Source organism: Macaca nemestrina, chromosome 13 (genome assembly GCF_043159975.1).
Source record: "Macaca nemestrina isolate mMacNem1 chromosome 13, mMacNem.hap1, whole genome shotgun sequence".
Taxonomy (NCBI): domain Eukaryota; kingdom Metazoa; phylum Chordata; class Mammalia; order Primates; family Cercopithecidae; genus Macaca; species Macaca nemestrina.
Genome location: NC_092137.1, coordinates 49,379,520 through 49,407,249, shown reverse-complemented (window position 1 = coordinate 49,407,249; position 27,730 = coordinate 49,379,520). Strand labels below are relative to the sequence as shown.

The window sequence follows — 27,730 nt, the reverse complement described above, 5'->3', positions numbered from 1 at the left end:
GCCAATGTGGGTTAAATTGACACTGATTTTGAATGTTTATTGGGTCAGAGTGATCTCCAGAAAAGCCATTTCCCACTGTTCAGTTGATTATCTCTGAATTTAAACAGTGCTTCAGATAAATGAAGCAAGTTAGTACTATGGACTCTACTTCTATAATGTTACTTTTGCCAAGTGAAAAGCTTGTGATGTCCTCACCTAATCTGTAGCTGAAGCCTCCAAGTAGTCTCATCACTCTCTTCCCTTTTCAATCGATTCTCTATACAGCAGCCAAAATGATATTTATAAAAATAAATGGGGTATTTATAAACATAAATTGGATCACCGCCTGCTTAAAACCACTCAATTATTTCCTTTGCATTTGGTATAAAATCCAAGCCACTTACCATGGCTTACAAAACTCTGGCAGTCTAATTCCTGCCCAGCTCTCCAATCGCATATGATTGCCACCCTAACTCCCAGTGTACCTGCCCCACTGGCCTTGTTTCCCTTCTTAAACATGCTAATCTCATCCTCACCTTTGTTCCCTATGAAGGCTGAATGCTGAGTGTGCAACGCATTTCTCTTATGTCTTCACTTAGCTGCCCCTTCTCATGTGTCAGGTTTCAAGCATGAATACCACCTCCTAAAATAAGCCTTCCATTAGGTACTCTGTCAAATAACCCTTTGTTCTTTTCCTCTATAGCATTCGGCAACATGTAAGTCTTTCAATGAGGGGTAGGTTTTGCCCTTTTGTTCCCCATTATATTAACAGAACTCAACCCTACCACCTTGTGTATAGTAGGCACTCAGGTATTTATTGAAAGAGTGAATGGATAGGTGGATAGGTGGATGGTTGGATGGATGGATGGATGGATGAATGGATGGTAGGCTGGTATACCTGGAGAGAAGAATGTGTAAATCAGACAGCCATTATGAAAGAATAAGTTACATTTTTCAAAGTTTACTTTTAGACCTTTCAGGAAATTAAAATCTGTCTCTATTTGGCCAAGTGAAAAGTTCTCCAAGCCCAATTTGCCCCCACCCCCAGTTTTCTTCCCTGCTTGCTCCTCTGGCCTTCCCTTCTTCCTGCAGTCCTATAGTGCTAGAAGTCTACGCACCACATCTAGCCTTTTTAAACTCTTTGTCTTGTTTTCCTTCTTATCCCAGACGACTTTGTTCACTGCTTTATCTGTAGCCTCCACACCTCTGTTCAGAATCCAGTAGGTGCCTGATAAATACTTTTTAAATAAGCAAAAGTAGAAATCTTTGAGGATGAGTATCATGCCAAATGCCTCTTAGATGTTTTTTATAATTAAGCAGTATGTCAAAGCATGAGTTAACATTAATGAATTTAGGCACCAATGTTTAGAAAAGTAAACATATTAAAATTATTTCTGAAATATGGGATACATATTTTTGTCTTATATGTAGGCCAATGAACACAATTTGACATTTTCTTGATGTCTTAGGATTATTATATGAGCATCAATTATTGTTTGCTTCTGCCTCTGAAGATATAGTTTGGTCTGACATTTGCAGGAAGGAGAAGAGGCACAGAAGCAAATGTGGCCCTTCACCATTCCCTGAGCCGTATATGCCCAATGGCCTAGAGCATGCAAGACAGAAAATCTAAGACAACCAAACAAGCCATTTTCCTTGGGAAATGGAAGTGTATCCAAATGCGAGTGACTTTTCTTTTCTCTCTAAGACAGTAATGCAGACATTTTATTTCTAGCGTGGGATGGCTCTCTCACTCTTAAACTTACATACACTTAACAAAATAAGTTGCCAATTCTATCTTTGGGGCTTCCCACCTTCGCTTTCAGAACTATTCTGAGAAAGTGTGATAAAAAGAGCACTGCCTTTAGAGTCAGACAGAACTGAACCTGAACCCTAGCTCTGCCCTGTCTAGCCATGTAAGAGAGACGTGGGATTGAATTATGCAATGTGTATATCACACTTTACACAGTATCCAACACAGAAATAAATGCCTGACTCATGGTTTTTTGTTTTTTTTTTTTTCATCTGCCTCTAGAGTGTCATCTGCCCTCTAATGACCTACCTGCCCCATGAGCCTCACTCTTCATTGCCTGGGGAAGGTAATCAACTTCCTTCCCTTCACCTTCTGCCATCTGTCAGGAATCGTCCTGTGGAAACTATACATACATATATATTACTTTATTCAAAGATACTAGATTCTGAAAATCACTTCTTGTTTTCTTTTTCCAGAGGCATTTGCATTTATAAAGGAGACAGTGTCTGTCATTTAAGAGAGGTACCTCTTAAATGATAGAAACTGAAGGTACAGTATTCCCTCCTTACCCACAGTTTCATTTTCCACAGTTTCTGTTACCTATGGTCATCTGTGGTCTGGTGATATTAAATGGAAAATTCCAGAAATAAATGATTTATAAATTTTAACTTGTGCACCATTCTGAGGAGCATGATAAAATCTCACACTATTCCACTCCATCTCCACCCCATCTCATATGAATTATCTCTTTGTCCACCACATCCACACTGTATAACCTCCCTGTCCATTAGTCACTTAGTAGACATGTTGGTTAACAGATGGAAAAACATAAAATATATACATATGATATATACATATATATGTATGCACACACACACACACACATATATATATATACACACACACACATACACATACACACACACACACACACACTTTGGCGCTATCCATGGTTTCAGGCATCCACTGGGGGTCTTGGAACATATTCCCAGCAGATAAGAGGGAACTACTATACAATTTTTTAGGGTATTGGTTTGCCTAGGTAATGCTGTCTCTGCATTCACGCAGGGCAAAGACTTCCACCAATTTTTTATGTGTATAATTAAAACGTGTATAATATATCTCTGATATATCAAATTTATATTAAAACTTTCTTCTTCAAATGTAATACTGTAAAACATAGCCAACACACTTCCTACCTGGAAAATCACGTAACTGCGGTGTCTTTATATAGCTGTACATCTCATTCTGACTTATTGAAGGATTTAAGCTTTTCATAGAGAGAATTTTAACGAAGCCACTTTAAGCCCTTTTTAGATTTGAAGTGATGAAAGCATTGGCAGGACTTATAAGAGATAGCATAGGGTTTCTGTGTGAACATCTTTAACAGTAGAAACGTGCCCCCATCCAAAGAGAGCACTTTGCTATTTATCAGGATTTAGGGAAGAGACTGAAGTGCAAGCATGATGCAATTTTAAAAGATCCCTTTAAAAGCAGACATATCCACACCCAACGGAAATGGGGATGGGTTTATCTAAAAGTCTGCAGGTGGCACGTTTTCTATTTCTGTGGCCATTAGAGGATGAGTCCGAGACTGAAGTTTGGCTTCAAGATCCTAAAGTTTCCTTTCTAACTAAAGAAAATCTCTCAGATAAACTAGTAACAGCTAAGGTGATTTATTGATGTGGTGATTTATTGATGTGGTGATTTTACAAAATATACAAGTAAAAACAAGAAATAAATTTATATTCCTGGGTAAAAAAGGGAGGTGGCTTTATTTGTTTGGCTGTTATTACTGCTTATAAGTTTAGATGTTCAGTCACTGAAACTAAATAATTGGATTGTCTCTATACTACACAAAAGCCCAATTTTCAACAATATTTAAACGCTAAAGGAAAAAGCAAGAAATTGACCATTTGTTTAGCAAAGTAATGTGGTTGGCAACTTCTGAAATGGCCCAAAGGATCCCTGCCTTCTGTCATTAAAATGCTTATGTAATCCCTCTCCTGTTGAGTGTGGGCTGCAGGTATTGACTGGCTTCTACCAAACAGAATATGAAAAAAGTGATGAGATGTCACTTATAAGATTAGGTTATAAAAGAGTGTGACACCTGTCTTTCTTTTTTTCCTCTTTCTCTCCTCTCTTGCTTTCTGTAATGAAGCCAGCCACTATTTTGTGAGCTCTCCTATGAAGAAACCCATGTGGCAAGAAACTGAGAGCACCTTCTGGTTAATAACCTATGAGGAAATGAGGCACTCACTCCACCAATAGCTCATAGGGAACTGAATCCTGCCAGCAACTACAGCCCCAGCCAATACCTTGATTGCAGCCTTGAAAGAAACCCAGAGAAAGAATGGACCCAACTAAACCATGCTGTATTTCTGACCCACAGAAACTGTGAGATAACGAATTTTTTAAAATGTATTTTATTTATTATTTTTCACTTTTTAATTTTATTTACTTATTTTTATTACACATTAAGTTCTAGGGTGCATGTGCACAACGTGCCGGTTTGTTACATAGGTACATACGTGCCATGTTGGTTTGCCGCACCCATTAACTCATTTACGTTAGGTATTTCTTCTAATGCTATCCCTCCCCCGGCTCCTACCTGATGACAGGCCCCAGTGTGTGATGTTCCCTGCCTTGTGTCCATGTGTTCTCATTGTTCAATTCCTACCTATGAATGAGAACATGCAGTGTCTGGTTTTCTGTCCTTGTGATACTTTGCCCAGAATGGTTTCCAGCTGCATCCATGTCCCTGCAAAGGACATGAACTCATCCTTTTTTATGGCTGCACAGTATTCTGTGGTGTATATGTACCACATTTTCTTAATCCAGTCTATCATTGATGGACATTTGGCTTGGTTCCATGTCTTTGCTATTGGGAATAGTGCCACAATAAATGTATGTTTGCATGTATCTTTATAGATGCATGATTTATAATCCTTTGGGTATATACCCAGTAATAGGATGGCTGGGTCAAATGGTATTTCTAGTTCTAGATCCTTGAGGAATCGCCATACTGTCTTCCACAATGGTTGAACTAGTTTACACTCCCACCAGCAGTGTAAAAGCATTCCTATTTCTCCACATCCTCTCCAGCATCTGCTGTTTCCTGACTTTTCAATGATAGCCCTTTTAACAGGTGTGAGATGGTATCTCATTGTGGCTTTGATCTGCATTTCTCTGATGACCAGTGATGATCAGCATTTTTTCATGTGTCTGTTGGCTGCATAAATGTCATCTTTTGAGAGGTGTCTGTTCATATCCTTTGCTCACTTTTTGAAGGGGTTGGTTTTTTCTTGTAAATTTAAGTTCTTTGTAGGTTCTGGATATTAGCCCTTTGTCAGATGGGTAGATTGCAAAAATTTTCTCCCATTCTGTAGGTTGCCTGTTCACGCTGATGGTGGTTTCTTTTGCTATGCAGAAGCTCTTTAGTTTAATAAGATCCCATTTGTCTATTTTGGCTTTTGTTGCCATTGCTTTTGGTGTTTTAATCATGAAGTCCTTGCCCATGTCTATGTCCTGAATGGTATCACCTAGGTTTTCTTCTAAGGTTTTTATGGTTTTAGGTCTAATATTTAAGTCTTTAATCCATCGTGAATTAATTTTTGTATAAGGCATAAGGAAGGGATCCAGTTTCAGCTTTCTACATATGGCTAGCCAGTTTTCCCAGCACCATTTATTAAATAGGGAATCCTTTCCCCATTTCTTGTTTTTGTCAGGTTTGTCAAAGATCAGGTGGTTGTAGATGGTTGTAGATGTGTAGTGTTATTTCTGAGGCCACTATTGTGTTCCAGTGGTCTATATCTCTGTTTTGGTACCAGCACCTTGCTGTTTTGGTTACTGCAGCCTTGTAGTATAGCTTGAAGTCAGGTAGCGTGATGCCTCCAGCTTTGTTCTTTTTTGCTTAAGATTGTCTTGGTAATGCAGGCTCTTTTTTAGTTCCATATGAACTTTAAAGTAGTTTTTTTCCAATTCTGTGAAGAAAGTCATCGGTAGCTTGATGGCGATGGCATTGAATCTATAAATTACTTTAGGCAGTATGGCCATTTTCACAATATTGGTTCTTCCTATCCATGAGCATGGAATGTTCTTCCATTTGTTTGTGTCCTCTTTTATTTCCTTGAGCAGTGGTTTGCAGTTAGGCTTGAAGAGGTCCTTCGCATCCCTTGTAAGTTGGATTTCTAGGTATTTTATTCTCTTTGTAGCAATTGTGGATGGGAGTTCACTCATGATTTGGCTCTCTGTCTGTTATTGGTGTATAGGAATGCTTGTGAGTTTTGCACATTGACTTTTGTATCCTGAGACTTTGCTGAAGTTGCTTATCAGCTTAAGGAGATTTTGGGCTGAGACGATGGGATTTTCTAAATATACAATCATGTCATCTGCAAACAGGGACAATTTGACTTCCTCTTTTCCTAATTGAATACCCTTTATTTCTTTCTCTTGCCTGATTGCCCTGGCCAGAACTTCCAACACTATGTTGAACAGGAGGGGTGAGAGAGGGCATCCTTGCCTTGTGACAGTTTTCAAAGGGAATGCTTCCCGTTTTTGCCCATTCAGTATGACATTGGCTGTGGGTTTGTCATAAATAGTTCTTATTATTTTGAGATACATTCCATCAATACCTAGAGTTTTTAGCATGAAGGGCTGTTGAACTTTGTCGAAGGCCTTTTCTGCATCTATTGAGATAGTCAGGTCGTTTTTGTCATTGGTTCTGTTTATGCGATGGATTACGTTTATTGATTTGCATATGTTGAACCAGCCTTGTATCCCAAGGATGAAGCCAACTTGAGTATGGTGGATAAGCCTTTTGATGTGCTGCTGGATTTGGTTTGCCAGTATTTTATTGAGGATTTTCGCATCAATGTTCATGAAGGATATTGATCTAAAATTCTTTTTTGTTATTTCTCTGCCAAGCTTTGGTATCAGGATCATGCTGGTCTCATAAAATGAGTTAGGGAGGATTCCCTCTTTTTCTATTGATTGGAATAGTTTCAGAAGGAATGGTACCAGCTCCTCTCTGTACTTCTGGTAGAATTTGGCTGTGAATCTGTCTGGTCCTGGATTTTTTTTTTTTTTTGGTTGGTAGGCTATTAATTATTGCCTCAATTTCAGAGCCTCTTATTGGTCTATTCAGGGATTCAACTTCCTGGTGTAGTCTTGGGATGGTGTATGTGTCTAGGAACTTATCCATTTCTTCTAGATTTTCTAGTTTATTTACACAGAGGTGTTTATAGTATTCTCTGATGGTAGTTTGTATTTCTGTGGGATTGGTGGTGATACCCCTTTATCATTTATTATTGCGTCTATTTGATTCTCCCTTTTCTTTCTTAGTCTTGCTAGTGATCTATCAATTTTACTGATCTTTAAAAAAAAAAAAAAAAAAAAAAAAAAAAAAAACAGCTCCTGGATTCATTGATTTTGTGAAAGGTTTTTCATGTCTCTTTCTCCTTCAGTCCTGCTCTGCTCTGAGTTATTTTTGCCTTCTGCTAGCTTTTGAATTTGTTTGCTGTTACTTCCCTAGTTCATTTAATTGTGATGTTAAGGTGTCGATTTTAGATCTTTCCTGCTTTCTCTTGTGGGCATTTAGTGCTATAAATTTCCCTCAACACACTGCTTTAACTGTGTCCCTGAGATTCTGGTACATTGTGTCTTTGTTCTCATTGGTTTCAAAGAACATCTTTATTTCTGCCTTCATCTTGTTGTTTACCCAGTAGTCATTCAGGAGTAAGTTGTTCATTTTCCATATAGTTGTGCGGTTCTGAGTGAGTTTCTTAATCTTGAGTTCCAATTTGATTGCACTGTGGTCTGAGAGACAGTTTGTTGTGATTTCTGTTCTTTTACATTTGCTGAGGCATGCTTTACTTCCAACTGTGCAGTCCATTTTGGCATAAGTGCGATGTGGTGCTAAGAAGAATGTACATTCTGTTGATTTGGGGTGAATAGTTTTGTAAATGTCTATCAGGTCTGCTTGGTACAGAGCTGAGTTCAAGTCCTGGATATCCTTGTTAACCTTCTGTCTCATTGAACTGTCTAATATTGACAGTGGGGTGTTAGACTCCCACAAAATAATAATAGGAGACTTTAAGTCTCTAAGGACTTGCTTTGTGAATCTGGGTGTTCCTGTATTGGGTGCATATATATTTAGGATAGTGAGCTCTTCTTGTTGCATTGATCCCTTTACCATTATGTAATGCCATTCTTTGTCTCTTTTGATCTTTCTGGTTTAAAGTCTGTTTTATCAGGATTGCAACCCCCACTTTTTTTTGTTCTCCATTTGCTTGGTAGATCTTCCTCCATCCCTTTATTTTGAGCCTCTGTGCATCTTGGCAGGAAATGGGTCTCTTCAATACAGCAGACTGATGAGTCTTGACTCTTTATCCAATTTGCCAGTCTGTGTCCTTTAATTGGGGGCATTTAGCCAGCCCATTTACACTTAAATATCGTTATGTGTGAATTTGATCCTGTCATTATAATGTTAGCTGGTTATTTTGCCCGTTAATTGATGCAGTTCCATCCTAGCATCAATGGTCTTTACAATTTGGCATGTTTTTGCAGTGGCAGATACTGGTTGTTCCTTTCCATGTTCAGTGCTTCCTTCAGGAGCTCTTGGTGACACAATCTCTCAGCAGTTGCTTGTCTGTAAAGGATTTTATTTCTCCTTCACTTATGAAGCTTAGTTTGGCTGCATATGAAATTCTGAGTTGAAAATTATTTTGTTTAAAAATGTTGAATATTGGCCCCTACTCTCTTCTGTCTTGTAGAGTTTCTGCCAAGAGATCTGCTGTTAGTCTTATGGGCTTCCCTTTGTGGGTAACCTGACCTTTCTCTCTGACTGCCCTTAACATGTTTTCCTTCATTTCAACCTTGGTGAATCTGACAATTATGTATCTTGGGGTTGCTTTTTCTCGAGGAGTATCTTTGTGGTGTTCTCCAACTTGGTTCCATTCTCCCCGTCACTTTCAGATACACCAATCAAATGTAAATTTGGTCTTTTCATATAGTCCCATATTTCTTGGAGGCTTTGTTCATTCCTTTCTATTCTTTTTTCTCTAAACTTCTCTTCTTGCTTTATTTCATTAATTTGACCTTCAATCCCTGATACCCTTTCTTCCACTTGATCAAATCAGCTATTGAAGCTTGTGCATGCCTCATGTAGTTCTCGTGCCATGGTTTTCAGCTCCATCAGGGCATTTAAGGTCTTCTCTGCACTGTTTATTCTAGTTAACCATTCGTCTAATACTTAAGGTTTTTAGCTTCCTTATGATGGGTTCGAACATCCTCCTTTAGCTCAGAGAAATATGTTATTACCAACCTTCTGAAGCCTACTTCTGTCAGCTTGTCAAAGTCATTCTCTGTCTAGCTTTGTTCCACTGCTGGTGAGGAGCTGTGATCCTTTGTAGGAGAAGAGGCACTCTGAATTTTAGAATTTTCAGCTTTTCTGCTCTGGTTTCTCCCCATCTTTGTGGTTTTATCTACCTTTGGTCTTTGATGTTGGTGACCTACACATGGGATATTGGTGTGGATGTCCTTTTTGTTGATGTTGATACTATTCCTTTTGGTTCATTAGTTTTCCTTCTTACAGTCAGGTCCCTCAGCTGCAGGTCTGTTGGAGTTTGCTGGAGGTCCACTCCAGACCCTGTTTGCCTGGGTATCACCAACAGAGGCTGTAGAACAGCAAATATTGCAGCCCGATCCCTCCTCTGGAAGCTTCGTCCCAGATGGGCACCTGCCTGTATGAGGTGTCAGTCAGCCCCCACTGGGAGGTGTCTCCCAGTTAGGCTACATGGGGGTCAGTGACCCACTTGAGGAGGCAGTTTGTCCATTGTCTGAGCTCAAACACCATTCTGGGAGAATGACTGCTCTCTTCAGAGCTGTCAGACAGGGACATTTAAGTCTGTAGAAGTTGCTGCTGCCTTTTGTTCAGCTATGCCCTGCCCCCAGAGGTAGAGTCTAGAGGCAGTAGGCCTTGTTGAGCTGCAGTGGGCTCTGCCCAGTTCAAGCTTCCCAGGCTGCTTTGTTTACCTACTCAAGCCTCAGCAATGGTGGACACCCCTTCCCCTGCCAGGCTGCCACCTCACAGTTTAATCTCAGACTGCTGTGCTAGCAGTGAGCAAGACTCCATGGACATAGGACCTGCCAAGCCAGGCATGGTATATAATCTCTTGGTGTGCCATTTGCTAAGACCATTGGAAAAGTGCAGTGTTTGGGTGGGAGTGTCCCATTTTTCCAGGTAGTCTGTCACAGCTTCCCTTGGCTAGGAAAGGGAAATCCCCTGACCCCTTTCACTTCCCAGGTGAGGCGATGCCCCCCACCCTACTTTGGCTCACCTTCTGTGGGCTGCACCCACTGTCCAACCAGTCTCAGTGAGATGAACCAGGTACCTCAGTTGGAAATGCAGAAATCACCTGTCTTCTGCATTGATCACACTGGGAGCTGCAGACCGGAGCTGTTCCTATTCGGCCATCTTGGAATGAAGTCTACGAATATTGTTTTAATCCACTAAGTTTGAGGGTAATTTATTATGCTACAATAGATAACTAAATCAAGAACACTTAAATATGCAATATCTTACATAGTAAAAGAGTAGATAAAGTGTGGTATATCTATATACAATATAAACTAGAATAAGGTTGAAGACTATTTGATTATATAAAAATAATGTCTATGTAGTTATATATATGACCTTCTATGAAGACCAAATCAATTCCTTTAGAAGACCAAGAGGTAGAGAAACTAGAGCATGAAGCCAACACCGAGAAATTATAGGAAAATACTTTTCTATGGATATATAAAAGATATAGAAAAATCCTGATTTTAGTTTTAAGGTATTCTGTTTTTTATCAGCTAGTATTCAGGGATGTAAACAAAAAACAGTCTGCATAGCTTCACCATGAATCTTGTGATTTAATGCAAGAAATTAGAAAATGGTTGGAAGTTCTGGGGAAGCTTAAGAGGGAGGGTGGTATTGCCCAGACAGCAAGCAGCTTCCAGTGTCCTTGCAAGAGCCCTAGGGACTATACTTGCTGCTGGTGCCACCAAAGGACTAAACAGGAAGTACAACCCTACTGCAAGCACGGTTGGTTCTTCTACCTAAAGTGCAGCAGAAGCAGACAGACTTCTATCACCATTCTGTCTTCTAACACCCCATGGAGATCTTCCATGGGAAGACTTTCCCTTAAGCCCGACTAAAAAGAGGGTCTGATAAATGTGTTTCCAGTAGAATGGTGGGTGTAGAGCTAAGTGCCAATAAACAATGTCTGCCACACATATTAAACCAGTTTCAATATTTTCCTTTGATCAATGGCATATATTTTTCAAGACTAAAATTATCACAAGATTCACGGTATAAAATTCCTCAAGCACCTTACATTAGTTTTGTAAATTAAGTCCTAAATTAATACTATATTCACACGAAAACAAGATAACTACATGAATACACCGATTTCACCATATATGAAATTAAAGGATTTTAAAATACCACTAAAACCCTGTTATATTAGTGGGTTTTTGAGTGAACAATTCAGTTAATCTAATCTAGTCAAAACAGTTTATTCAGAAATGCCTTATATGTAATTTTTATAAGTCTGGTATGCCCATGTTTATATCCCCATTTCATTGAGAAAAAGTAGAAAAATAATGAGTTAGACATGAATGCTTTAAGATACATTTTTTTTTTTGCCCTTGTTCATTCATGGAGTTTTTTGAGATTCTAAATATACCTTGAACAATGCAGGGGTTAGGGGTTCCCAAAACTTAATTACTAGTAGCCTACTGTTGATGGGAAGCTTTACCAATTACATAAACAGCCTATTAACACATATTTTGTATGTTATATGTATTATATGCTGTATTCTTACAATAATGCTAGAGAAAAGAAAATATTATTAAGAAAGTCATAAGGAAGAGAAAATATATTTACTATTCATTAAGTTAAAGTGAAACATCATAAAGGTCTTCATCCTTGTCATTTCCATTGAGTAGGCTGAGAAAGAGGAGGAATCGGTCTTGTTGTCTCAGGGTGGCAGAGGAGGTGGAAAGGGGAGGCAAGAGAGGCAGGCACACTCCCTATAGCTTTATGGAAATGCATCATAATTTCTGCCTGAATTTTTGCCTTTTCATTCCCTAAAAATGTTTGTATAGGTACTAATGCTTCATCCACTATTTGCTTTAGTTTCAGTGCCCATGTCATAGAAGGATGCATGTTCTAAAAGAAGTTCAAAGCAGTCTTCATTAATGACAGCCCTTCTGCAAGATTGTGTAATGACTACTTGTTTGCAGGCACTGCTTCTCGTATATCTTCTTCCTCACATTCTGTCACTGATTCAGAAGCAGTTATCTTCATCAAGTCATCTTCTGTTAATTCCTCTGGTTTGGTATCTCTCTAATTTTACCAAGATCCATATCTTGATCCACCCCTTCCCCCACCGTTTTTGTCATATCCACATTTTTCATGATTTCCTTAACTGGCTCTGTTGTAAATCCTGTGAAGTCATGTATAACATCTGGACAGTTTTCTCCAGCAAAAATTTATTATTTCAGCCTTGATGGCTTTCATGGCTCCTTCTATAGCAACAATGGCATCTTCAATGGTGTAATCCTTCCAGACTTTTACAATACTGTCTCTATCAGACTTTTCTTCCATGGAGTTGACAATCCTTTCCATAGAATACCACATGTAATGAAACTTCTAGGTCCTTATGACCTCCTTATTTGGAGGTTGAGCTAATGACATTGAGTTTGGGGACAAGTAAATCCTTTTGACACTGTTGGTGTTAAACTCATGGAGTTCTGAGTGGCCAGGAGCATTGTCTATTATCAAATGAACTTTAAAAGGCAGTTTCTTATGGCAAGGTGCTTCCTGACTTCAAGAACAGAGCATCAGTGAAACCAATCCAGAAAAAGCATTCTTGTTGTCCAGGCCTTCGTATTGTACAACTAAACTACTAGAAACTGGTGTTTATCTCTTTCCCTTAAGGCTGAGTTGTTAGCAGCTTTATAGATAAGAGCAGTCCTCATCATAAATCCTACTCCATTTGCACCAAACAGTGGAGTTAGCTAATCCCTTCCTGCCTTAAATCCTGGTGCTCATGCCTCTTCTTTTCTAATAAATGTCTTTTGTGTTGCTTTTTTCCAAAATAGGTCACTTTTTGTCTGCAATAAAAACTTGTTCAGGCAGATATTCTTTTTCCTCAATGATTTTCTTGAATGGCATCTAGGAACTTTGCTGTCTCTTGGTCAGCAGAATCCTTGACATGTTTTCTAAGCCAAATCTCTTTCTAAAAATATTAAATCATCCTTGGCTGTCATTAAACCTTCCAGCTTTAGATCTTTCACTTTCCTTTTGATTTTAGTTGTCATATAATGAACTCACATTTTCTCAAATCATAGTAGAGTCTATAGATACACCTTTCTTATAGCAATCCAGCACCCACATGAAAGCTATATTTTCAATATGAGATAAAAAGGTATTTTGCAAAAACTGCAAGGCTTTTGTGTCTGCTGCCGTAGCTACAGCAATTGCTTTATTACTTTCCTGTCTTTGTTTTGTTTGTAATGGTCCTTACATTGAATTCATTTATGTTGAAATGATGAGCAAACACAGCTGCAGACCTCAATCTATGGTACGTATCAAACAATTCAATGTTTTCTTGTAAAGCACTTTTCTCTGCTTCTTGGGAGCACTTCCAACATCACTAGTGACACTTTGTATGGGGCCCGTGGTGTTATTCAAGGTTCATGGTATTGCACTAACACAAAGATGAAAAATATGCAAGAACTGAGAGTGATCATTTTTTACTGGGATGCAAAATTGACTGGAGATGTTGCTCACAAGGAGATGATTAGCCTCACACAGCATTTTAAGCAGACACTTGAGCTCACCACAACAGAAAGAGAAGGTGGCTACAAAATTATTATAATAGTACAATATATACTACAGTGAATTTTATGTGGTTATGATTTAATAATGCATATTTACATTTGTTCACATTTCTCTTGACTGTGAATGGCAGCATGTACAGTCTGTGTGTGCCTACCTTTTGATAATAGACCTGTATATGTATTATGGTAATAATAAAATGACTAGTATCTATGTGTATTTTATATAATTGTGACATACTTAATTTTTCCTAATTTTTTTGATATCTAGACTATGAAGTTCATCTGCTAAATCTCAAAAAATCTTCCAATATATTTATTGAAAAACAATCTGCATGTAAGTGGATTATGCAGTTCAAATCCATGTTGTTCAAGGGTCAGTTGTATGCAGTCCTGCCATCTCTAGCCATATCAGACAATATTCAGTGCCTTGAATATTTTACACAACATTCCCACAGGCAATTATTTATTCTTCTCTCAACTTGGTCAAGTGTTTTAGGCATGCACAGGAAGGAAGTCAGGTTAGCAATTAACTTTTAACTGATTATTACTTTAATTTTTAGAACTATCTAAATCTTTGTTTCATCTATGCACTCTCACAAAAGGCCTTTGCTTCACTGTTAGAGAGTATGCTATTTGAGAACAGTGCCCACATTCTGAATTTAATAAATGATTAGCAAAGACCAAGATGTTCCAAGCACTTTGGTAGGTGCTACCGTACATCTCTTTTTAGTTCTAACACCATGAGCCTCACATTCTGCCTGGCCTGGAGCTTGTGCTTAGTGAGCAGTTATCAAACGACTGATTGATTAGCTCAAGAAAAAGTACAGATTCAAAGGAACTAAAGCTTTTCCATTATACTTTTTCCACTGATTAGAATCCCTGGTAACTTTTCAATGGCATGTTCTGCTGAGGAGAGAAAAACCTGGATATCTTGCTTTAATGCTTAGATTTATACAAGTAATTAACTTTCTTTCTTCTTGAGGAGACACAATTAGTCATGACTCTGGTCCTCTTCCTTAAAGAGCATAGAGAACACTCAACCACAATCTTCATACTCCTTGTATGAGCCTTTTCTAAACTTAGAGGAGTGGTAGCATGACAGCTGCTTCTAAAGGCCGCTGTTGGGGAGGAAAGTGTGAGTGTCGATATTTGCATCTGAAAATCTGTGCTCAACACTAGTGTATTCTACAAGGCCCTGGAGTAAGTAAGAGCCTTTCTTCTTACCCTTACCCTTTATCCTTGTTTGTTAATCGGAATGAACAATTTAAACTGCCAATGTTGACAGAGGAGGGCCTGAAAGAGTAGCAGGCCAGGGTCAATAATGCAATTGGCTCAGATGTCATTGGAAGAAGGCGGATGGCAGAGTGAGCAAAGTGTTCACCTCTGCTCCTAGTCTATCACTTACTGAAGTGATAGAAATGGAATTTTCAAAAGACATAAACTCATAAAGACAAGGAGAGGAGGCAATGGCAAAACACTGTGAAAGTTGGAAAGCATGGAAGAAAACCAAAAAGTTAAATTTTAAATGAAGACGAGAATGTTAAAAGCAACCAGATGCATACTACAGAATACCACAAAAGGCTCAGAAAGGGGCATCATCTATTATCAATTACTTTCTATTCCCTAGAAGTGGGGGTAAAGTGGGACTGCAAATGGATGAGTTCAAAGTCCGTATACAAAATGCTTAGATCCCAAGATCATCTCTCTGACTTAGTGAATGTCCCACCTTATCAGAAGACTAGAGATTTATCCTCCAGTGAGGAAAACAGAGTCTCTGATCTGCTAATAGAGAGTTAGCATTGTTAAGAGTAGGAATGTCTGGGAAAACTGGCTAGCCATATGTAGAAAGCTGAAACTGGACCCCTTCCTTACACTTTATACAAAAATTAATTCAAGATGGATTAAAGACTTAAATGTTAGACCTAAAACTATAAAAACCCTAGAAGAAAACCTAGGCAATACCATTCAGGACATAGGCATGGGCAAGGACTTCATGTCTAAAACACCAAAAGCAATGGCAACAAAAGCCAAAACTGACAAATGGGATCTAACTAAACTAAAGAGCTTCTGCACAGCAAAAGAAACTACCATCAGAGTGAACAGGCAACCTACTCATCTGACAAAGGGCTAATATCCAGAACCTACAAAGAACTCAAACTTACAAGAAAAAAATAACCCCATCAAAATGTGGGCAAAGGATATGAACAGACCCTTCTCAAAAGAAGACATTTATGCAGCCAACAGACACATGAAAAAATGCTCATCATCAATGGTCATCAGAGAAATGCAAATCAAAACCACAATGAGGTACCATCTCACACTAGTTGGAATGGCAATCATTAAAAAGTCAGGAAACAACAGGTGCTGGAGAGTATATGGAGAAATAGGAACACTTTTACACTGTTGGTGTGACTGTAAACTAGTTCAACCATTGTGGAAGACAGTATGGCAATTCTTCGAGGATCTAGAACTAGAAATATCGATTCCCCAAGGATGTAGAACTAGAAATACCATCTGACCCAGCTATCCCATTGCTGGGTATATACCCAAAGGATTATAAATCATACTGCTATAAAGACACATGCACACTTACGTTTATTGTGGCACTATCTGCAATAGCAAAGACTTGGAACCAACCGAAATGTCCATCAATGATAGACTGGATTAAGAAAATGCGGCACATACACACCATGGAATACTATGCAGCCATAAAAAAGGATGAGTTCATGTCCTTTGTAGGGACATGGATGAAGCTGGAAACCATCATTCTCAGCGAACTATGGCAAGGACAAAAAAACCAAACACTGCATGATCTCACTCATAGGTGGGAATTGCACAATGAGAACACTAGGACACAGGAAGGGGAACATCACATACTGGGGCCTGTCATGGGGTGGGGGGAGGGATAGCATTAGGAGATATACCTAATGTAAATGACGAGTTAATGGGTGTAGCACACCAACATGGCACATGTATACAATATGGAACAAACCTGCACATTGTGCACATGTACCCTAGAACTTAAGGTATAATAATAATTAAAAGAAAGAGTAGGAATGTGATACTAAGGTAAGGGAGAAAATGTGAAAGCTTGTAGGTAGAATCTTGAGATATCCCTACTCCCACTTCTCCACCAGTCCTCTTTCCTTAACAAGTTCTCAGAATGGTCTATTAGGAAGGCTTATCCTCCAAGAAAGAAGAATCAAAGATTCTACTCAGAAACCTGACCAATTCTGGGGAAAAAGCCCAAATCTGTAACATGGGTTATTCCTCATTATAATACCACTCAACAAAGCCCACAAAAAAGTCCCATTATAATGCCATGCAATAAGGCCCACAATTTATCAATCCATGCAAACTCAGCTTCTGTTCTCTTAAATATGAACAGAGAGTCATGAATCAGCAGAAAACTAAGAAAAATCTCTACTTGAAAGGCTGAAACCAAAACAAACAGATAAGAGCAATTTGGGAAAAAGAGGAAAATAATATACAAATATATCATTAATAACCTCAGAGAACTGAGAACAACATGCTATACAAATGGAACATTTAAAGAAAACCTTTTGGAAATTAAAACTATGTTTGAATGCATTTAAAATTTCAATAAAATAGTTTTTAAAGTTGAGAGAATTTCTCCAACAGGTGTGCAAAATGGGAGCTTTTTTAAAAATGAGGAGGCAATTGACAAGTAATAAAACTGAAAAAGTTGTGTGGGCATGTTTTATAGCAATATGAACATAGTCAAATATATAAAATTGGAAGCAGTTGTCTTTTTGAGTTGAGCATAGTGGTCATGTGGGCAAAAGACTGCTTCTTCTTCTTCTTCTAATACTTTAAGTTCTGGGATACATGTGCAGAATGTGGAGGTTTGTTACATAGGTATACCTGTGCCATGGTGGTTTGCTGCAACCATCAACCTGTCATCTACTTTAGGTATTTCCCCTAATGCTATCCCTCCCCTAGCCCCCTACCCCCCAACAGGCCCTGGTGTGTGATATTCCCCTGTGTTCATGTGTTCTCATTGTTCAACTCCCACTTATGAGTGAGAACATGTGGTGTTTGGTTTTCTGTTCCTGTGTTAGTGTAATGAGACTGATGGTTTCCAGCTTCATCCATGTCCCTGAAAAGGACATAAACTCATCCTTTTTATGACTGCATAGTATTCCGTGGTGTATGTGCTGTTTTTAGCAACAAATCTTATATAACTCTTTAAAATATTGTCATGTATAACTTTAATGAAAATAAATAGTTTTTCTAAGCAGCATGGAATTTGCTTCTGGCTTTTAAAATCTTAACTCTGCTACTTACTAATTTTGAGCATATTTCTGAACTTCTTTAATGTCTCCTTATCTCTATACTGGAGGGAATAATACCTACTTCACAGAGTTGTTATGACTAACAAATATGATAATAAATGTATAGAATTAATCAAATAGTCTGGTAAATATTAAGGGTACCATAAATGTTAGCCATTATTTTTATTCCGTAGGTTAACTAGAAACAAATTTCTTCATCATTTGCCAAGGGAATTTCTCATTCCATCTTTTCTTTTGATAACAGATGTAAGAGGTTTTGAAAAGAAACTATATGTGTAGGGTTGTCTGTGGCCTTTATAGAACCACTGACAAACCAATGGTTTCTATAAAGCCCTTGGTACCTATTGCTATACCTATTAACTATCTAATGTATATCAGACACACATCTGGAATGGAATGTTCATGAGGATGACGAAGAGAAGCTGATGTGAAGATTCTTGTTTCATGGTAAATAAAGTTATTTTCGTGTTGTTAATTCTTCTTGTTGTCCCAATAGGTTTTCTAGCCATGAAGAAATAAAGATAGTAGCAATATTTGTGGTAGCCAGAATGGTACTCCAAAGAAGTCCATGCCCAACTCCTGGAATCGGAATATGTAAGTGTGCAAATATAATTAAGGTTACTAACCTTAAAATAGAGAGATTTTCCTGGATTATCTGGATGGCCAAATTGAAAGCAGAGAACGCCCTCCAGCTGGAGGGAAGAGAAGGGTGGAATAAGAAGTCATAGAGGTTCGAATCGGAGAGAGACTCAACTTGCTATGTTTACAACTACTTGGAAAGCATGAAAACAATGCCGGTGGCTTCTAGGAGCAAATACCAGTCCTTGGCTGACAACCAGTCAGGTAACAAAGACCTGAGTTCTACAGCTGCAAGAAACTGAATTCAAGAATTATCTCCTCAGAGATGCCAGTAAGGAATGCAGCTCTGCCAACACCTGGAGTTAGACTTTGTTAAACTTTAGCAAAAGATCCAGTCATGCCCACTCAGGCATCTGACCAACAGAAATTGTGGTACAACAAATTTGTGTTGTCTTAATCTACTAAATTTGTGGTAAATTGTTATGGCAGCAAAGAACACTAATGTAATATTCAAACAGGTCATACTAATAATGCCTCATATGATTCAGAATAGATAGTCTGATCTACTGGATTAAGCATATCTTCAGAGATTTTACAACACAAAAACCTAATATTATAGCAGCTTATATTTTAAAAGAGGACTTTTATGATATAAATATTCAGTACTTTTATCTTCAAGAAATAAATGAGGCTTGACAGAATCTACATGCTTCAGCATATAAGTTAGGTTCCAATGGCTAGATAAAAAGCCAGAAAACCCATGATATTTCTCAGTTTCAACTGCCTTTCCAAGGTGATTTGGCCATCCATTAACTTTACAAATAGCTAAAGACACTAATACTTCCCATAAAGTATAACTTGACAATTTTTTCCTGTCCTTGTTATTAGGCTACTTTTTAGCTTTCATTGAATGGGAGTGAAACACATTAGAATATTGTGAAACACAATAGAAAATTAAGGAAACACATATATAGAATATATATATATAGAATAGAATATAGTGAAATACAATATAGAAAATTACTTAATTCATTCCTAAAAGAGAAGGTTTAGTATAAAATGAGTAATAACTTCAGGTGGTGTTAAATTTTAGTAAATTAAGATGTTATCATTTATGACATTTTATATTATAGCACCTTATAAAATGCCCATATTCTGGGAAAGATGCCTGGGCTAGAAACTAGAAAATGGAACAAAAGAAAACAAGATATGTTCTAAGCAAGGTCTTGAAGTTGAGTGTAAACTTCAGAGAATAAAAAATAATGAAGGGTAGTAGATTTTAAAAGTGAAAGAAAAAAAATGACATGACTCTGAGAAGACTACAACAGCATCATAGTTGTAGAATCTCCTCAAATTCCCTCATAAAAACAGATCATCTAGAAAACCAAGAACCCCCAATTTCTGCTGCAAAAGGAGATGACAAGATATCACCAGGAACTCCAAAATACTAGTAAGCGAGTTCAAACTACTTAATGATAAGACCTGTGTGTTCATAACTGTGCAGAAGTACACAAAGGAAAGGAGAAGGAACTCTTGGTATATCTAAATTCAAAAAAGCCTCAAAATAATGCATGAATATTCACTAGAAATCTCAGCAGTTTATTTTAAGAATAAAGTCTAAACTGGAGAAAGTTTTACAAACTCCTAATCAAGGGTGAATGCATGTGAAATAAAATCTCAGACCCTTCACTGTTTTTGATAATTTGGGAGGTAATAATGGGATGTTCACAGGGACATGGCTTTCTGAAAGAGGAAACACAAGAGTCTCATGGGTCAGTTTCAAGGATATGAGAAGATTCTGTGTGATTCAGTATGAGATAGTCATGCCCAAGTGGCAGCCAGGGTTAAAAATCACTGGTATAGAAATATAAAACCATGTGGCATGTACAGGAATAGACTAATGATCTTTTGTGGCAGAAACAAGGGGTTGGGGAGAAGATGAAGGAGCACACGTACTGAGTCATCAGGGAGGTTAAGAGGGCTCCAAGGCTCTGTACACCAAGAGTTATCCTGTAGACCAAATCTGGCCTGCCATTTGTTGTATGTGACCTGTGAGCTAATAATGATTTTTACATGTTTAACTTTAAAAAATCAAAAGAAGAACAAATGTAAACTATATGGGTTTATAAATAAGATTTTATTGGAACACAGCCATGCCTATTTATGTGTTATGTATGCCTGCTTTGTACTACTATGGCAAATTTGAGTAGCTGTGACAGAGACTGTATGGCCCACAAAACCATAAGCACATATACAGATAAATCATTAAGAAATTATTCCAATAACCCAAATTACAGATGAAGAGAACACACTTGGAGAAGGGGAGGGTAATGAAGGGAAGGAGGGAAATATCTTGTGAGACAAGCAAGTATAATATGAAATTGGTTAGAAAGGGAAGGTAAAAGAAAAATATGGAAAATATTGATATTTTAGTCCTGTTGGTTTGATTGACATTATTTGAAGAAGACAAGAAGAGGAGCAAATTGGGGTAGGAGAGGAAAAATAAAGGCAAAACAAGTTTGGCATTGCACATTAAAAATGTGGTATATATGCAAGACAGCTAGGTAATCCTTGCCTCTGAACATTCATAATACACTCTTGTGTCATTTATTGCATAATGTATTGTGGTATGTTTTGGGTATAACTAATCTTACTACATTGTGATCCCTCAAGAGCATAGCCCACATCTTACTCACTTAATACCCTGACACAGTGTGTTGTATGTAATAGGTAGCCCACACATATTCTTGAATAGATGAATTCATTCATACATTTCATAAGGGCAGGGATATGTTTCAAGTTGCTCCAGAGCCCCTCAGCACCCAAGATAAAGAAAAGAACACTATGGGCATAAATAAATGGTTTATTACAGATGTCAAGGGACAAACCCTCCAATCCAATGGAAGAGAATGCATTGGCCATCATGCTACCCAATTCTCTTTAATTAGCCAAGGTTCTGCAATATCACTTTAGATAGATAAATTCCCTGGTCAAGAACTCCTCTCCTAGCAGCTGAATGCTATAGAAGCAGAAAATTTACTTTATACTTTTCTGTCCTCAGGGGACACAGAGGGACAGTGGTTGCTATTTTAAAAGACAGGTTATTGGGAAAGTTGACGGTTCAGATAAATGGGAGAGCACTTTGGCAGTGAAAAGAATAAACACTAGGGCATTAGGGGAGCTATAAGGAGATGCTATTCCCAGAGGCTGAAGAAACCCATTTGCCAGAGATGTTATTCAAAATCATAGTCCAAACTGCAATTGTCTGGCAAATAGACTCTCAAACCATTAGGTAAAAAGATAGGTGACAGGTAAAATTGAATGTGTAGGGTACCCTGTTATGTATACTGAATGCCTGAGGGTCATTTCTGAATGCGTAGATTACCATTTGAGGTTAAATCACTCACTAGTCATTGCCACAGAAAGAATAAAAGAAAATAAGGAAATGATGGGAAGAGGCCAGGTGAATGTGTGGCTGCTACTCATCAGTGGTAGTGTTACCTACCTAGGCAAATGACAAAGCGAGGCCAGAGCCACATACAGTAAGGCCTACAAGTAGGACAAAGGATTGCAAGCTATGACTCAAAATGACTCTGGTCAAATGTTAAATGCCCCTTAATTTGGATGTTTTCCCCTTATCAGCTCGCAGCCACTATTACTTCCTTACAAATTAGGTTGTATTTTCAATGTACAGTATGCAGTGGCCACTATGGCCTAAAATATATATTCCTTCCTTTTCCCCACTTAATTACATACTCATCCAAAAACACTAGCCTCTCATTCTACCAGGAATCCGAAATTACATTCACACTTTAGGGTTAAAGGCATTACCTCTAACACCCCTCTAAAAGTGTAGGTTTGCTCTAGAACAGAAGCATTAATACTTTTTTAAGGTTGCCTCAGGATAAGGTGTCATGTGGGGCATCTCATCTCATGAAGCCAACTGGGCTGATTCAGAGAAAAAAATGTCCAGGCTCAGTAAGAAGGTCCTCTGAAAAAGAGGAAAATGATACTGGAGGCCGGACGTGGTGGCTCACACCTGTAATCCCAGCATTTTGGAGCACTTTGGAAGGCCGAGGAGGGTGGATCACCCGAGGTCAGGAGTTTGAGACCAGCCTGGCCAACAGGGCAAAACCTCATCTTTACTAAAATTACAAAAGGTAGCCGAGTGTGGTGGCACATGCCTATAATCCCAGTTACTCGGGAAGTTGAGGCATGAGAATCACTTGAACCCAGGAGGCAGAGGTTGCAGCAAGCTGAGATTGAGCCACTGCACTCCAGCCTGGGCAACAGAGTGAGACTCTGTCTTAAAAAAAGAGAAAAGAAAAGAAAAATAACTCTGGAAAGCAGGAAACCCCTTGAGCTGACCAAAGCCCACCATTGCCGGGTCATTGCCATTTATGCACTGTCCAGAAGGGAGGTTATCAGCATCAACACTCTTGGGATGGAGCAGGTAGCAACTCATCTTCAAATCAGTTCGAGCTGTTAAAACTCCTTAACTCATTTTTGTGCTTGTCAATCATCATGCAGAATTCACCCATTATAAACGAAGATGAATTGTCCTTTATATTTCAAGAGTAACTTTCAACTAAAGAGTACAAAGCATGAGCCAAATTCTCACATCTTTCTCCAGAGAGCCATAGCACATGTCCTTTTATTCTGATCATGATTTTTTAAATGATTATGGACTGTTAGAATTTGTGAAATGGATCCTCCTTGGAAATTGTTCATTGAAAAAAAGTAAAGGTTCATAGAGACTTCCTATGGAGGACAAAGCCATTGATGAAGTAGAATATTGAGGTTAATCATATGTTGTGGTCTAAGGTGGCATAAATATTGAGAGAAACAAAAGGGAAAAAAGTCATCTTGACCTCAAGGGGCATGATAAAGAGGAAAGAAAAACGAGACACACTGCTTTCGAGTTACACAAGTCTGGAGTTGAATGCTGAGTCTTTAGATTTCTCCTTGGGAAAATGTTTAAAAATGTTTAAACCTCTCTGAAGTTTAGTGTCCTCATTTGTAAAACTAAGAACGATACCTTATCTGACAGAGTATTGGTAATAAATGTGGTTGTTACATGGTAGGTGCTAGATGAGGCTTCTTTCTACACTGTCTCTCACCACAAGCTGGGCAGACAAGGTTTACATAGAATGACAGCAATTTAGTAGAGGCAGCTTGATATGACAGATAGGGAAGAAAGTAGTCAGGGGACTTGGCTTCTCTAGATGCAGCTCTGCCACTCAAAGAGTACTAACTACTATTTCTATAGCAACTTTCAGTTTATAAACATGTTAACATATATTCCAAGCATATGATCTAACGTGAGTAAAACCCTGTCACCGAAGCTCAGTTGTCTCATCTGACAAATGAAAGGAGATGGCTAGATATGGTCTGTAAGGAACCCTTCAACTCTCACATCTTATGATTCTAATTATTAAAGTGTGTAAAATAATGAGTACTTTAAAGGAGTACAATGAATATAGAAAGATCCTGGGACTGGGGAACCTGAAAAATTTCATAGATCATTAGCGCTTACATTCTTGAGAATATATTTCCAAGTGATGTTGATAGCCTGAGCCAAGACAGGTACGTAACCAGAACTGAGGAAGAAGTGCAAGGATGAGAGAGAACAACCTAAAGGGAGCAAGTAAGAGTGTTGCAATAGAACATGAAGAAAGGCCACGAAGGCTGAGTCCAGCATTTGGATACACTACAATGCTAAACAGACATGAGATCGGCTATGGCAGCAAACAGGATCTACTGAAGCTCTTGTGTGAGTTAGCCTTTCTCCCAATTCTTGTTGCACCCATGATTACCATCATAGTGGACAACCAAAACTTCTGTAAATTATTCCCATTATTTATGTTCCCAAATGAATTTCTCCTTTCTCTACGTCTCAAAGCACAATTTATATTCTGCCTAACATAAGTTGAAGGAAGGAAGAGAGTGGAAGGATGAAGAAAGAGAGTAGACACATGGACATGATACACGTGGATTAGCCAACTAGTTAAAACAAATATCATGCTTATAATGCTGTGATCCACATGGCTTGGCATCAAAATGGGATTGCAGTTAAAAACAAAAACATGGTCCATGCAACTAAAAAACCTAAAAGTAGTTCAACTCTAATGATTATATTTTTCTTTAACACCTACATTGCAAAAGATTTTAATCAATAGCAGCATTTCTTAAAATTTTTAAATTAAAAACTTCTCTCTCCAGTCTGCAATCTGCACACACTGCACCTGCTCTCACATCTTTCCTCAAAACCACATGAAGCCACCCTTAAAACTTTATTTTTATTTCCCTCTGGTCCTCTCTTCCCCTGCCTCCCAAATTCTTCATCCCCTAAGTCCTAAAAAGAATCCAAAAAAGAAGCAGAGCAATCCCGAATAAAACAACAGAGAATTTCTGAGAATAGGAAGGAGGAGGGAGATTTTGTAGACATTTACATATTAACCATTTCCACAAACTTCCAACATTTACTTTATGTGAAGCCAAATGTATGTATGTTCAATATTTTGCATCTCATCTAAATTTACATACAAGAGATGGGGTCCTAAGAGCCAAATTCCACAGACTTAACAAGAGTGGCAAAGCAATAGATGCATTCTGTTCAGGAGCATGTCGCCTGCTTTGGCAGGGTCAGAGAAGAAAGCACGTGTGCTGCATCTAGACTGACCCAGACTCAGTAAAATGGCTGAAAGTAGGATTGAGTAGAAAGGAGGAGGAGAAGAAAGGCATTTAGATAGCTCTGATATTAATACAAAACAAATTCCAGGCCAGGCACCGTGGCTCATGCCTATAATCCCAGCACTTTGGGAGGCCGAGGTGGGTGGATCACCTGAAGTCAGGAGTTTGAGATCAGCCTGTACAACATAGTGAAACCCGTCTCTACTAAAAAATACAAAATTAGCCAGGCATGGTGGCGGATGCCTATAATCCCAGCTACTTGGGAGGCTGAGGCAGGAGAATCACTTGAACCCTGGAGGCAGAAGTTACAGTGAGCTGAGATCGCACCATTGCACTCCAGCCTGGGCAACAGAGCAAGACTCTGTCTCAAAAAAATAAATAAATAAATTCCAAAGTTTCTCAGTAGAATTTTGAATTTGTGCTTGTCTAATCTCAAGAGCACTAGTCTGCAAAACTCAGAAAGCCAACCTTCCACAGTTGCTGGCTGCTACTCCTGAAATCTGTTTATCAAGGGTCAAAATATCACTTGCTTCTTCAGATCTTGCTGAAAATGAGAGCAACTGTAGTCCCAGCAGCTAAAAAACACTGCCTCTGTGTCTTGGGGCAGAATTCCTGCAACCCTTCTAATAGCCTGGGGAGAACCAAGAACAAGGCTTATTTCTCTAGGGCATGAAGTGTATTCCTTCCAATATGGCTTTCCTTTTCTCCCTTCTTAGCTCACATATCCCTTCCAATTAACTGAGGGCAGCCTGAACCCAATTTACATGTTCCCACATTAACAAGTCCTCATCTGCTTTTTCTGATGAGCCTGTGCCCACCTACAAACCTCTCTCAAAGTATGCGATGAAAAATCCAATTCTTGGGAGCTGTGTTCCTGCAAGTCAGAAAGATGCCCTACATATTTTTTAACTGATCAGTCTAAAAACAGCTTTAGCCAATTTAAACCACTTTTTATAAAATATCATTTGCATCAGGTTTGACAGCCCGCCTGCCACATTCCCACCCATTATGAAATGAAACAGCTGAGCTACCAACTTTCAGAAAAACTTTCTGCTGGAAACTGCAACTCAACATTAATGGTCATAGGCCTGGAAGCAGGCCTTAGCTTACATTATGGAGCTCAGCCGGGGAAATTAAATCAATCTGAAGAAGGCAAGGAGAGAACTGATTCTTCTGTGTTACATAAATGGAGAGAGATGGTGATACAGCATTCTCTGGGGCCTCTGATAATGGTGCCAAACCCACCATGGCCTTGCCATGGTCTCTGTAGGGGACGGAGTCTCCCTCACTAAGAAACACTACAGCCAGGACCTAACAAATGGCTGGCCTGCAGAATGAGTTGCCCAGTCCTGGTAAACAGTCATGAACTAGAAAACATGGTTGAAGTGTTCCCTGCAATTAAGAAACTGCCTGCCTAAGACTCAGGACTCTGCTTTTATTCCTCCTGCCTGCACTTTGTTTTGCTATACTAAACACCATATCCCTACTCTGAAAGAACATGGCAATCTCTACAATTTAGACAACTACTTGAAGGCAGGTGAAATATATCCTCCACCTCATCCCCAAAAGAGTGTGGAAGATGCTTTCTTTGAGGAACTGGAACCCATTTTGGGGTGGAAATCCATATTCCTAATTGTACTGGGATGAAGGGTATTGTGTACTTGGGCATATCACTGTCTAATTATAACAAGAGGGTTTTGTTTATAGTCAAGTAGCAGTTTTTCCATACCTCCAGTCCGTGGGCTCTTCTGTGGAGGGGAGAATACTCCTGACACTCAACTCATCTAGAGGAACTGAGACCTTGGTAAGGAGCAGTCTGACTTCTGAAAAAGGCCAAAGGTCCTGAGAGCTGCTCCAGATGCTGAGTCATCTCAAAGCATTGCATTTTAATGGTTCATTTTTCTTTCTTTTTTCCGAGACGGAGTCTCGCTCTGTCACCCAGGCTGGAGTGCGGTGGCGCGATCTCGGCTCACTGCAAGCTCCGCCTCCCGGGTTCACGCCATTCTCCTGCCTCAGCCTCCTGAGTAGCTGGGACTACAGGCGCCCATCACCACACCCGGCTAATTTTTTTTATCTTTTAGTAGAGACGGGGTTTCACTGTGTTAGCCAGGATGGTGTGGATCTCCTGACCTCACGATCCACCCACCTCGGCTTCCCAAAGTGCTGGGATTACAGGCGTGAGCCACCGCGCCTGGCCTCATTTTTCTTCTGGGCGTTTTTAATCCGGGTTCTCCCAAAACATCTCGCTCACCCACATTCCCTGCTTTTGATAACCCTCAACCTTGCTCTGATCTTAACCTCACCCCTCACCCCTACCAAACAGATTAAGTTTGGGATCATTCTCCCATATCCTAAGCAAGATTTGGTGGGTTTATAATCTCTCCACACTGCTATCACCACATTCCAACACTGCCTCACCTGGTGACCGACATAGACCAACAATTAATTCATTCATTTATTCTTCAACAATGTGTATGGAGCACTTGCTATGTGCCAGGCACTTTTCCCATAATAAGAT

The 27,730-nt window shown here is 39.0% G+C and overlaps 2 long non-coding RNA genes across 2 annotated transcripts in view; both read right to left on the bottom strand.

Moving 5' to 3' along the window:
• The window catches only part of LOC105465007 (uncharacterized), a 400,763-nt gene that overhangs the window by 31,847 nt on the left and 341,186 nt on the right, over positions 1 to 27,730 (bottom strand). The gene's annotated exons all lie outside the window — the stretch shown is intronic.
• Positions 229 to 10,112, bottom strand: LOC139357843 (uncharacterized). The gene is made up of 3 exons (XR_011611718.1): positions 10,072 to 10,112; positions 2,042 to 2,135; positions 229 to 256 (listed from the first exon to the last, which is right to left on the bottom strand). It is a non-coding gene; the product is annotated as an uncharacterized lncRNA (long non-coding RNA).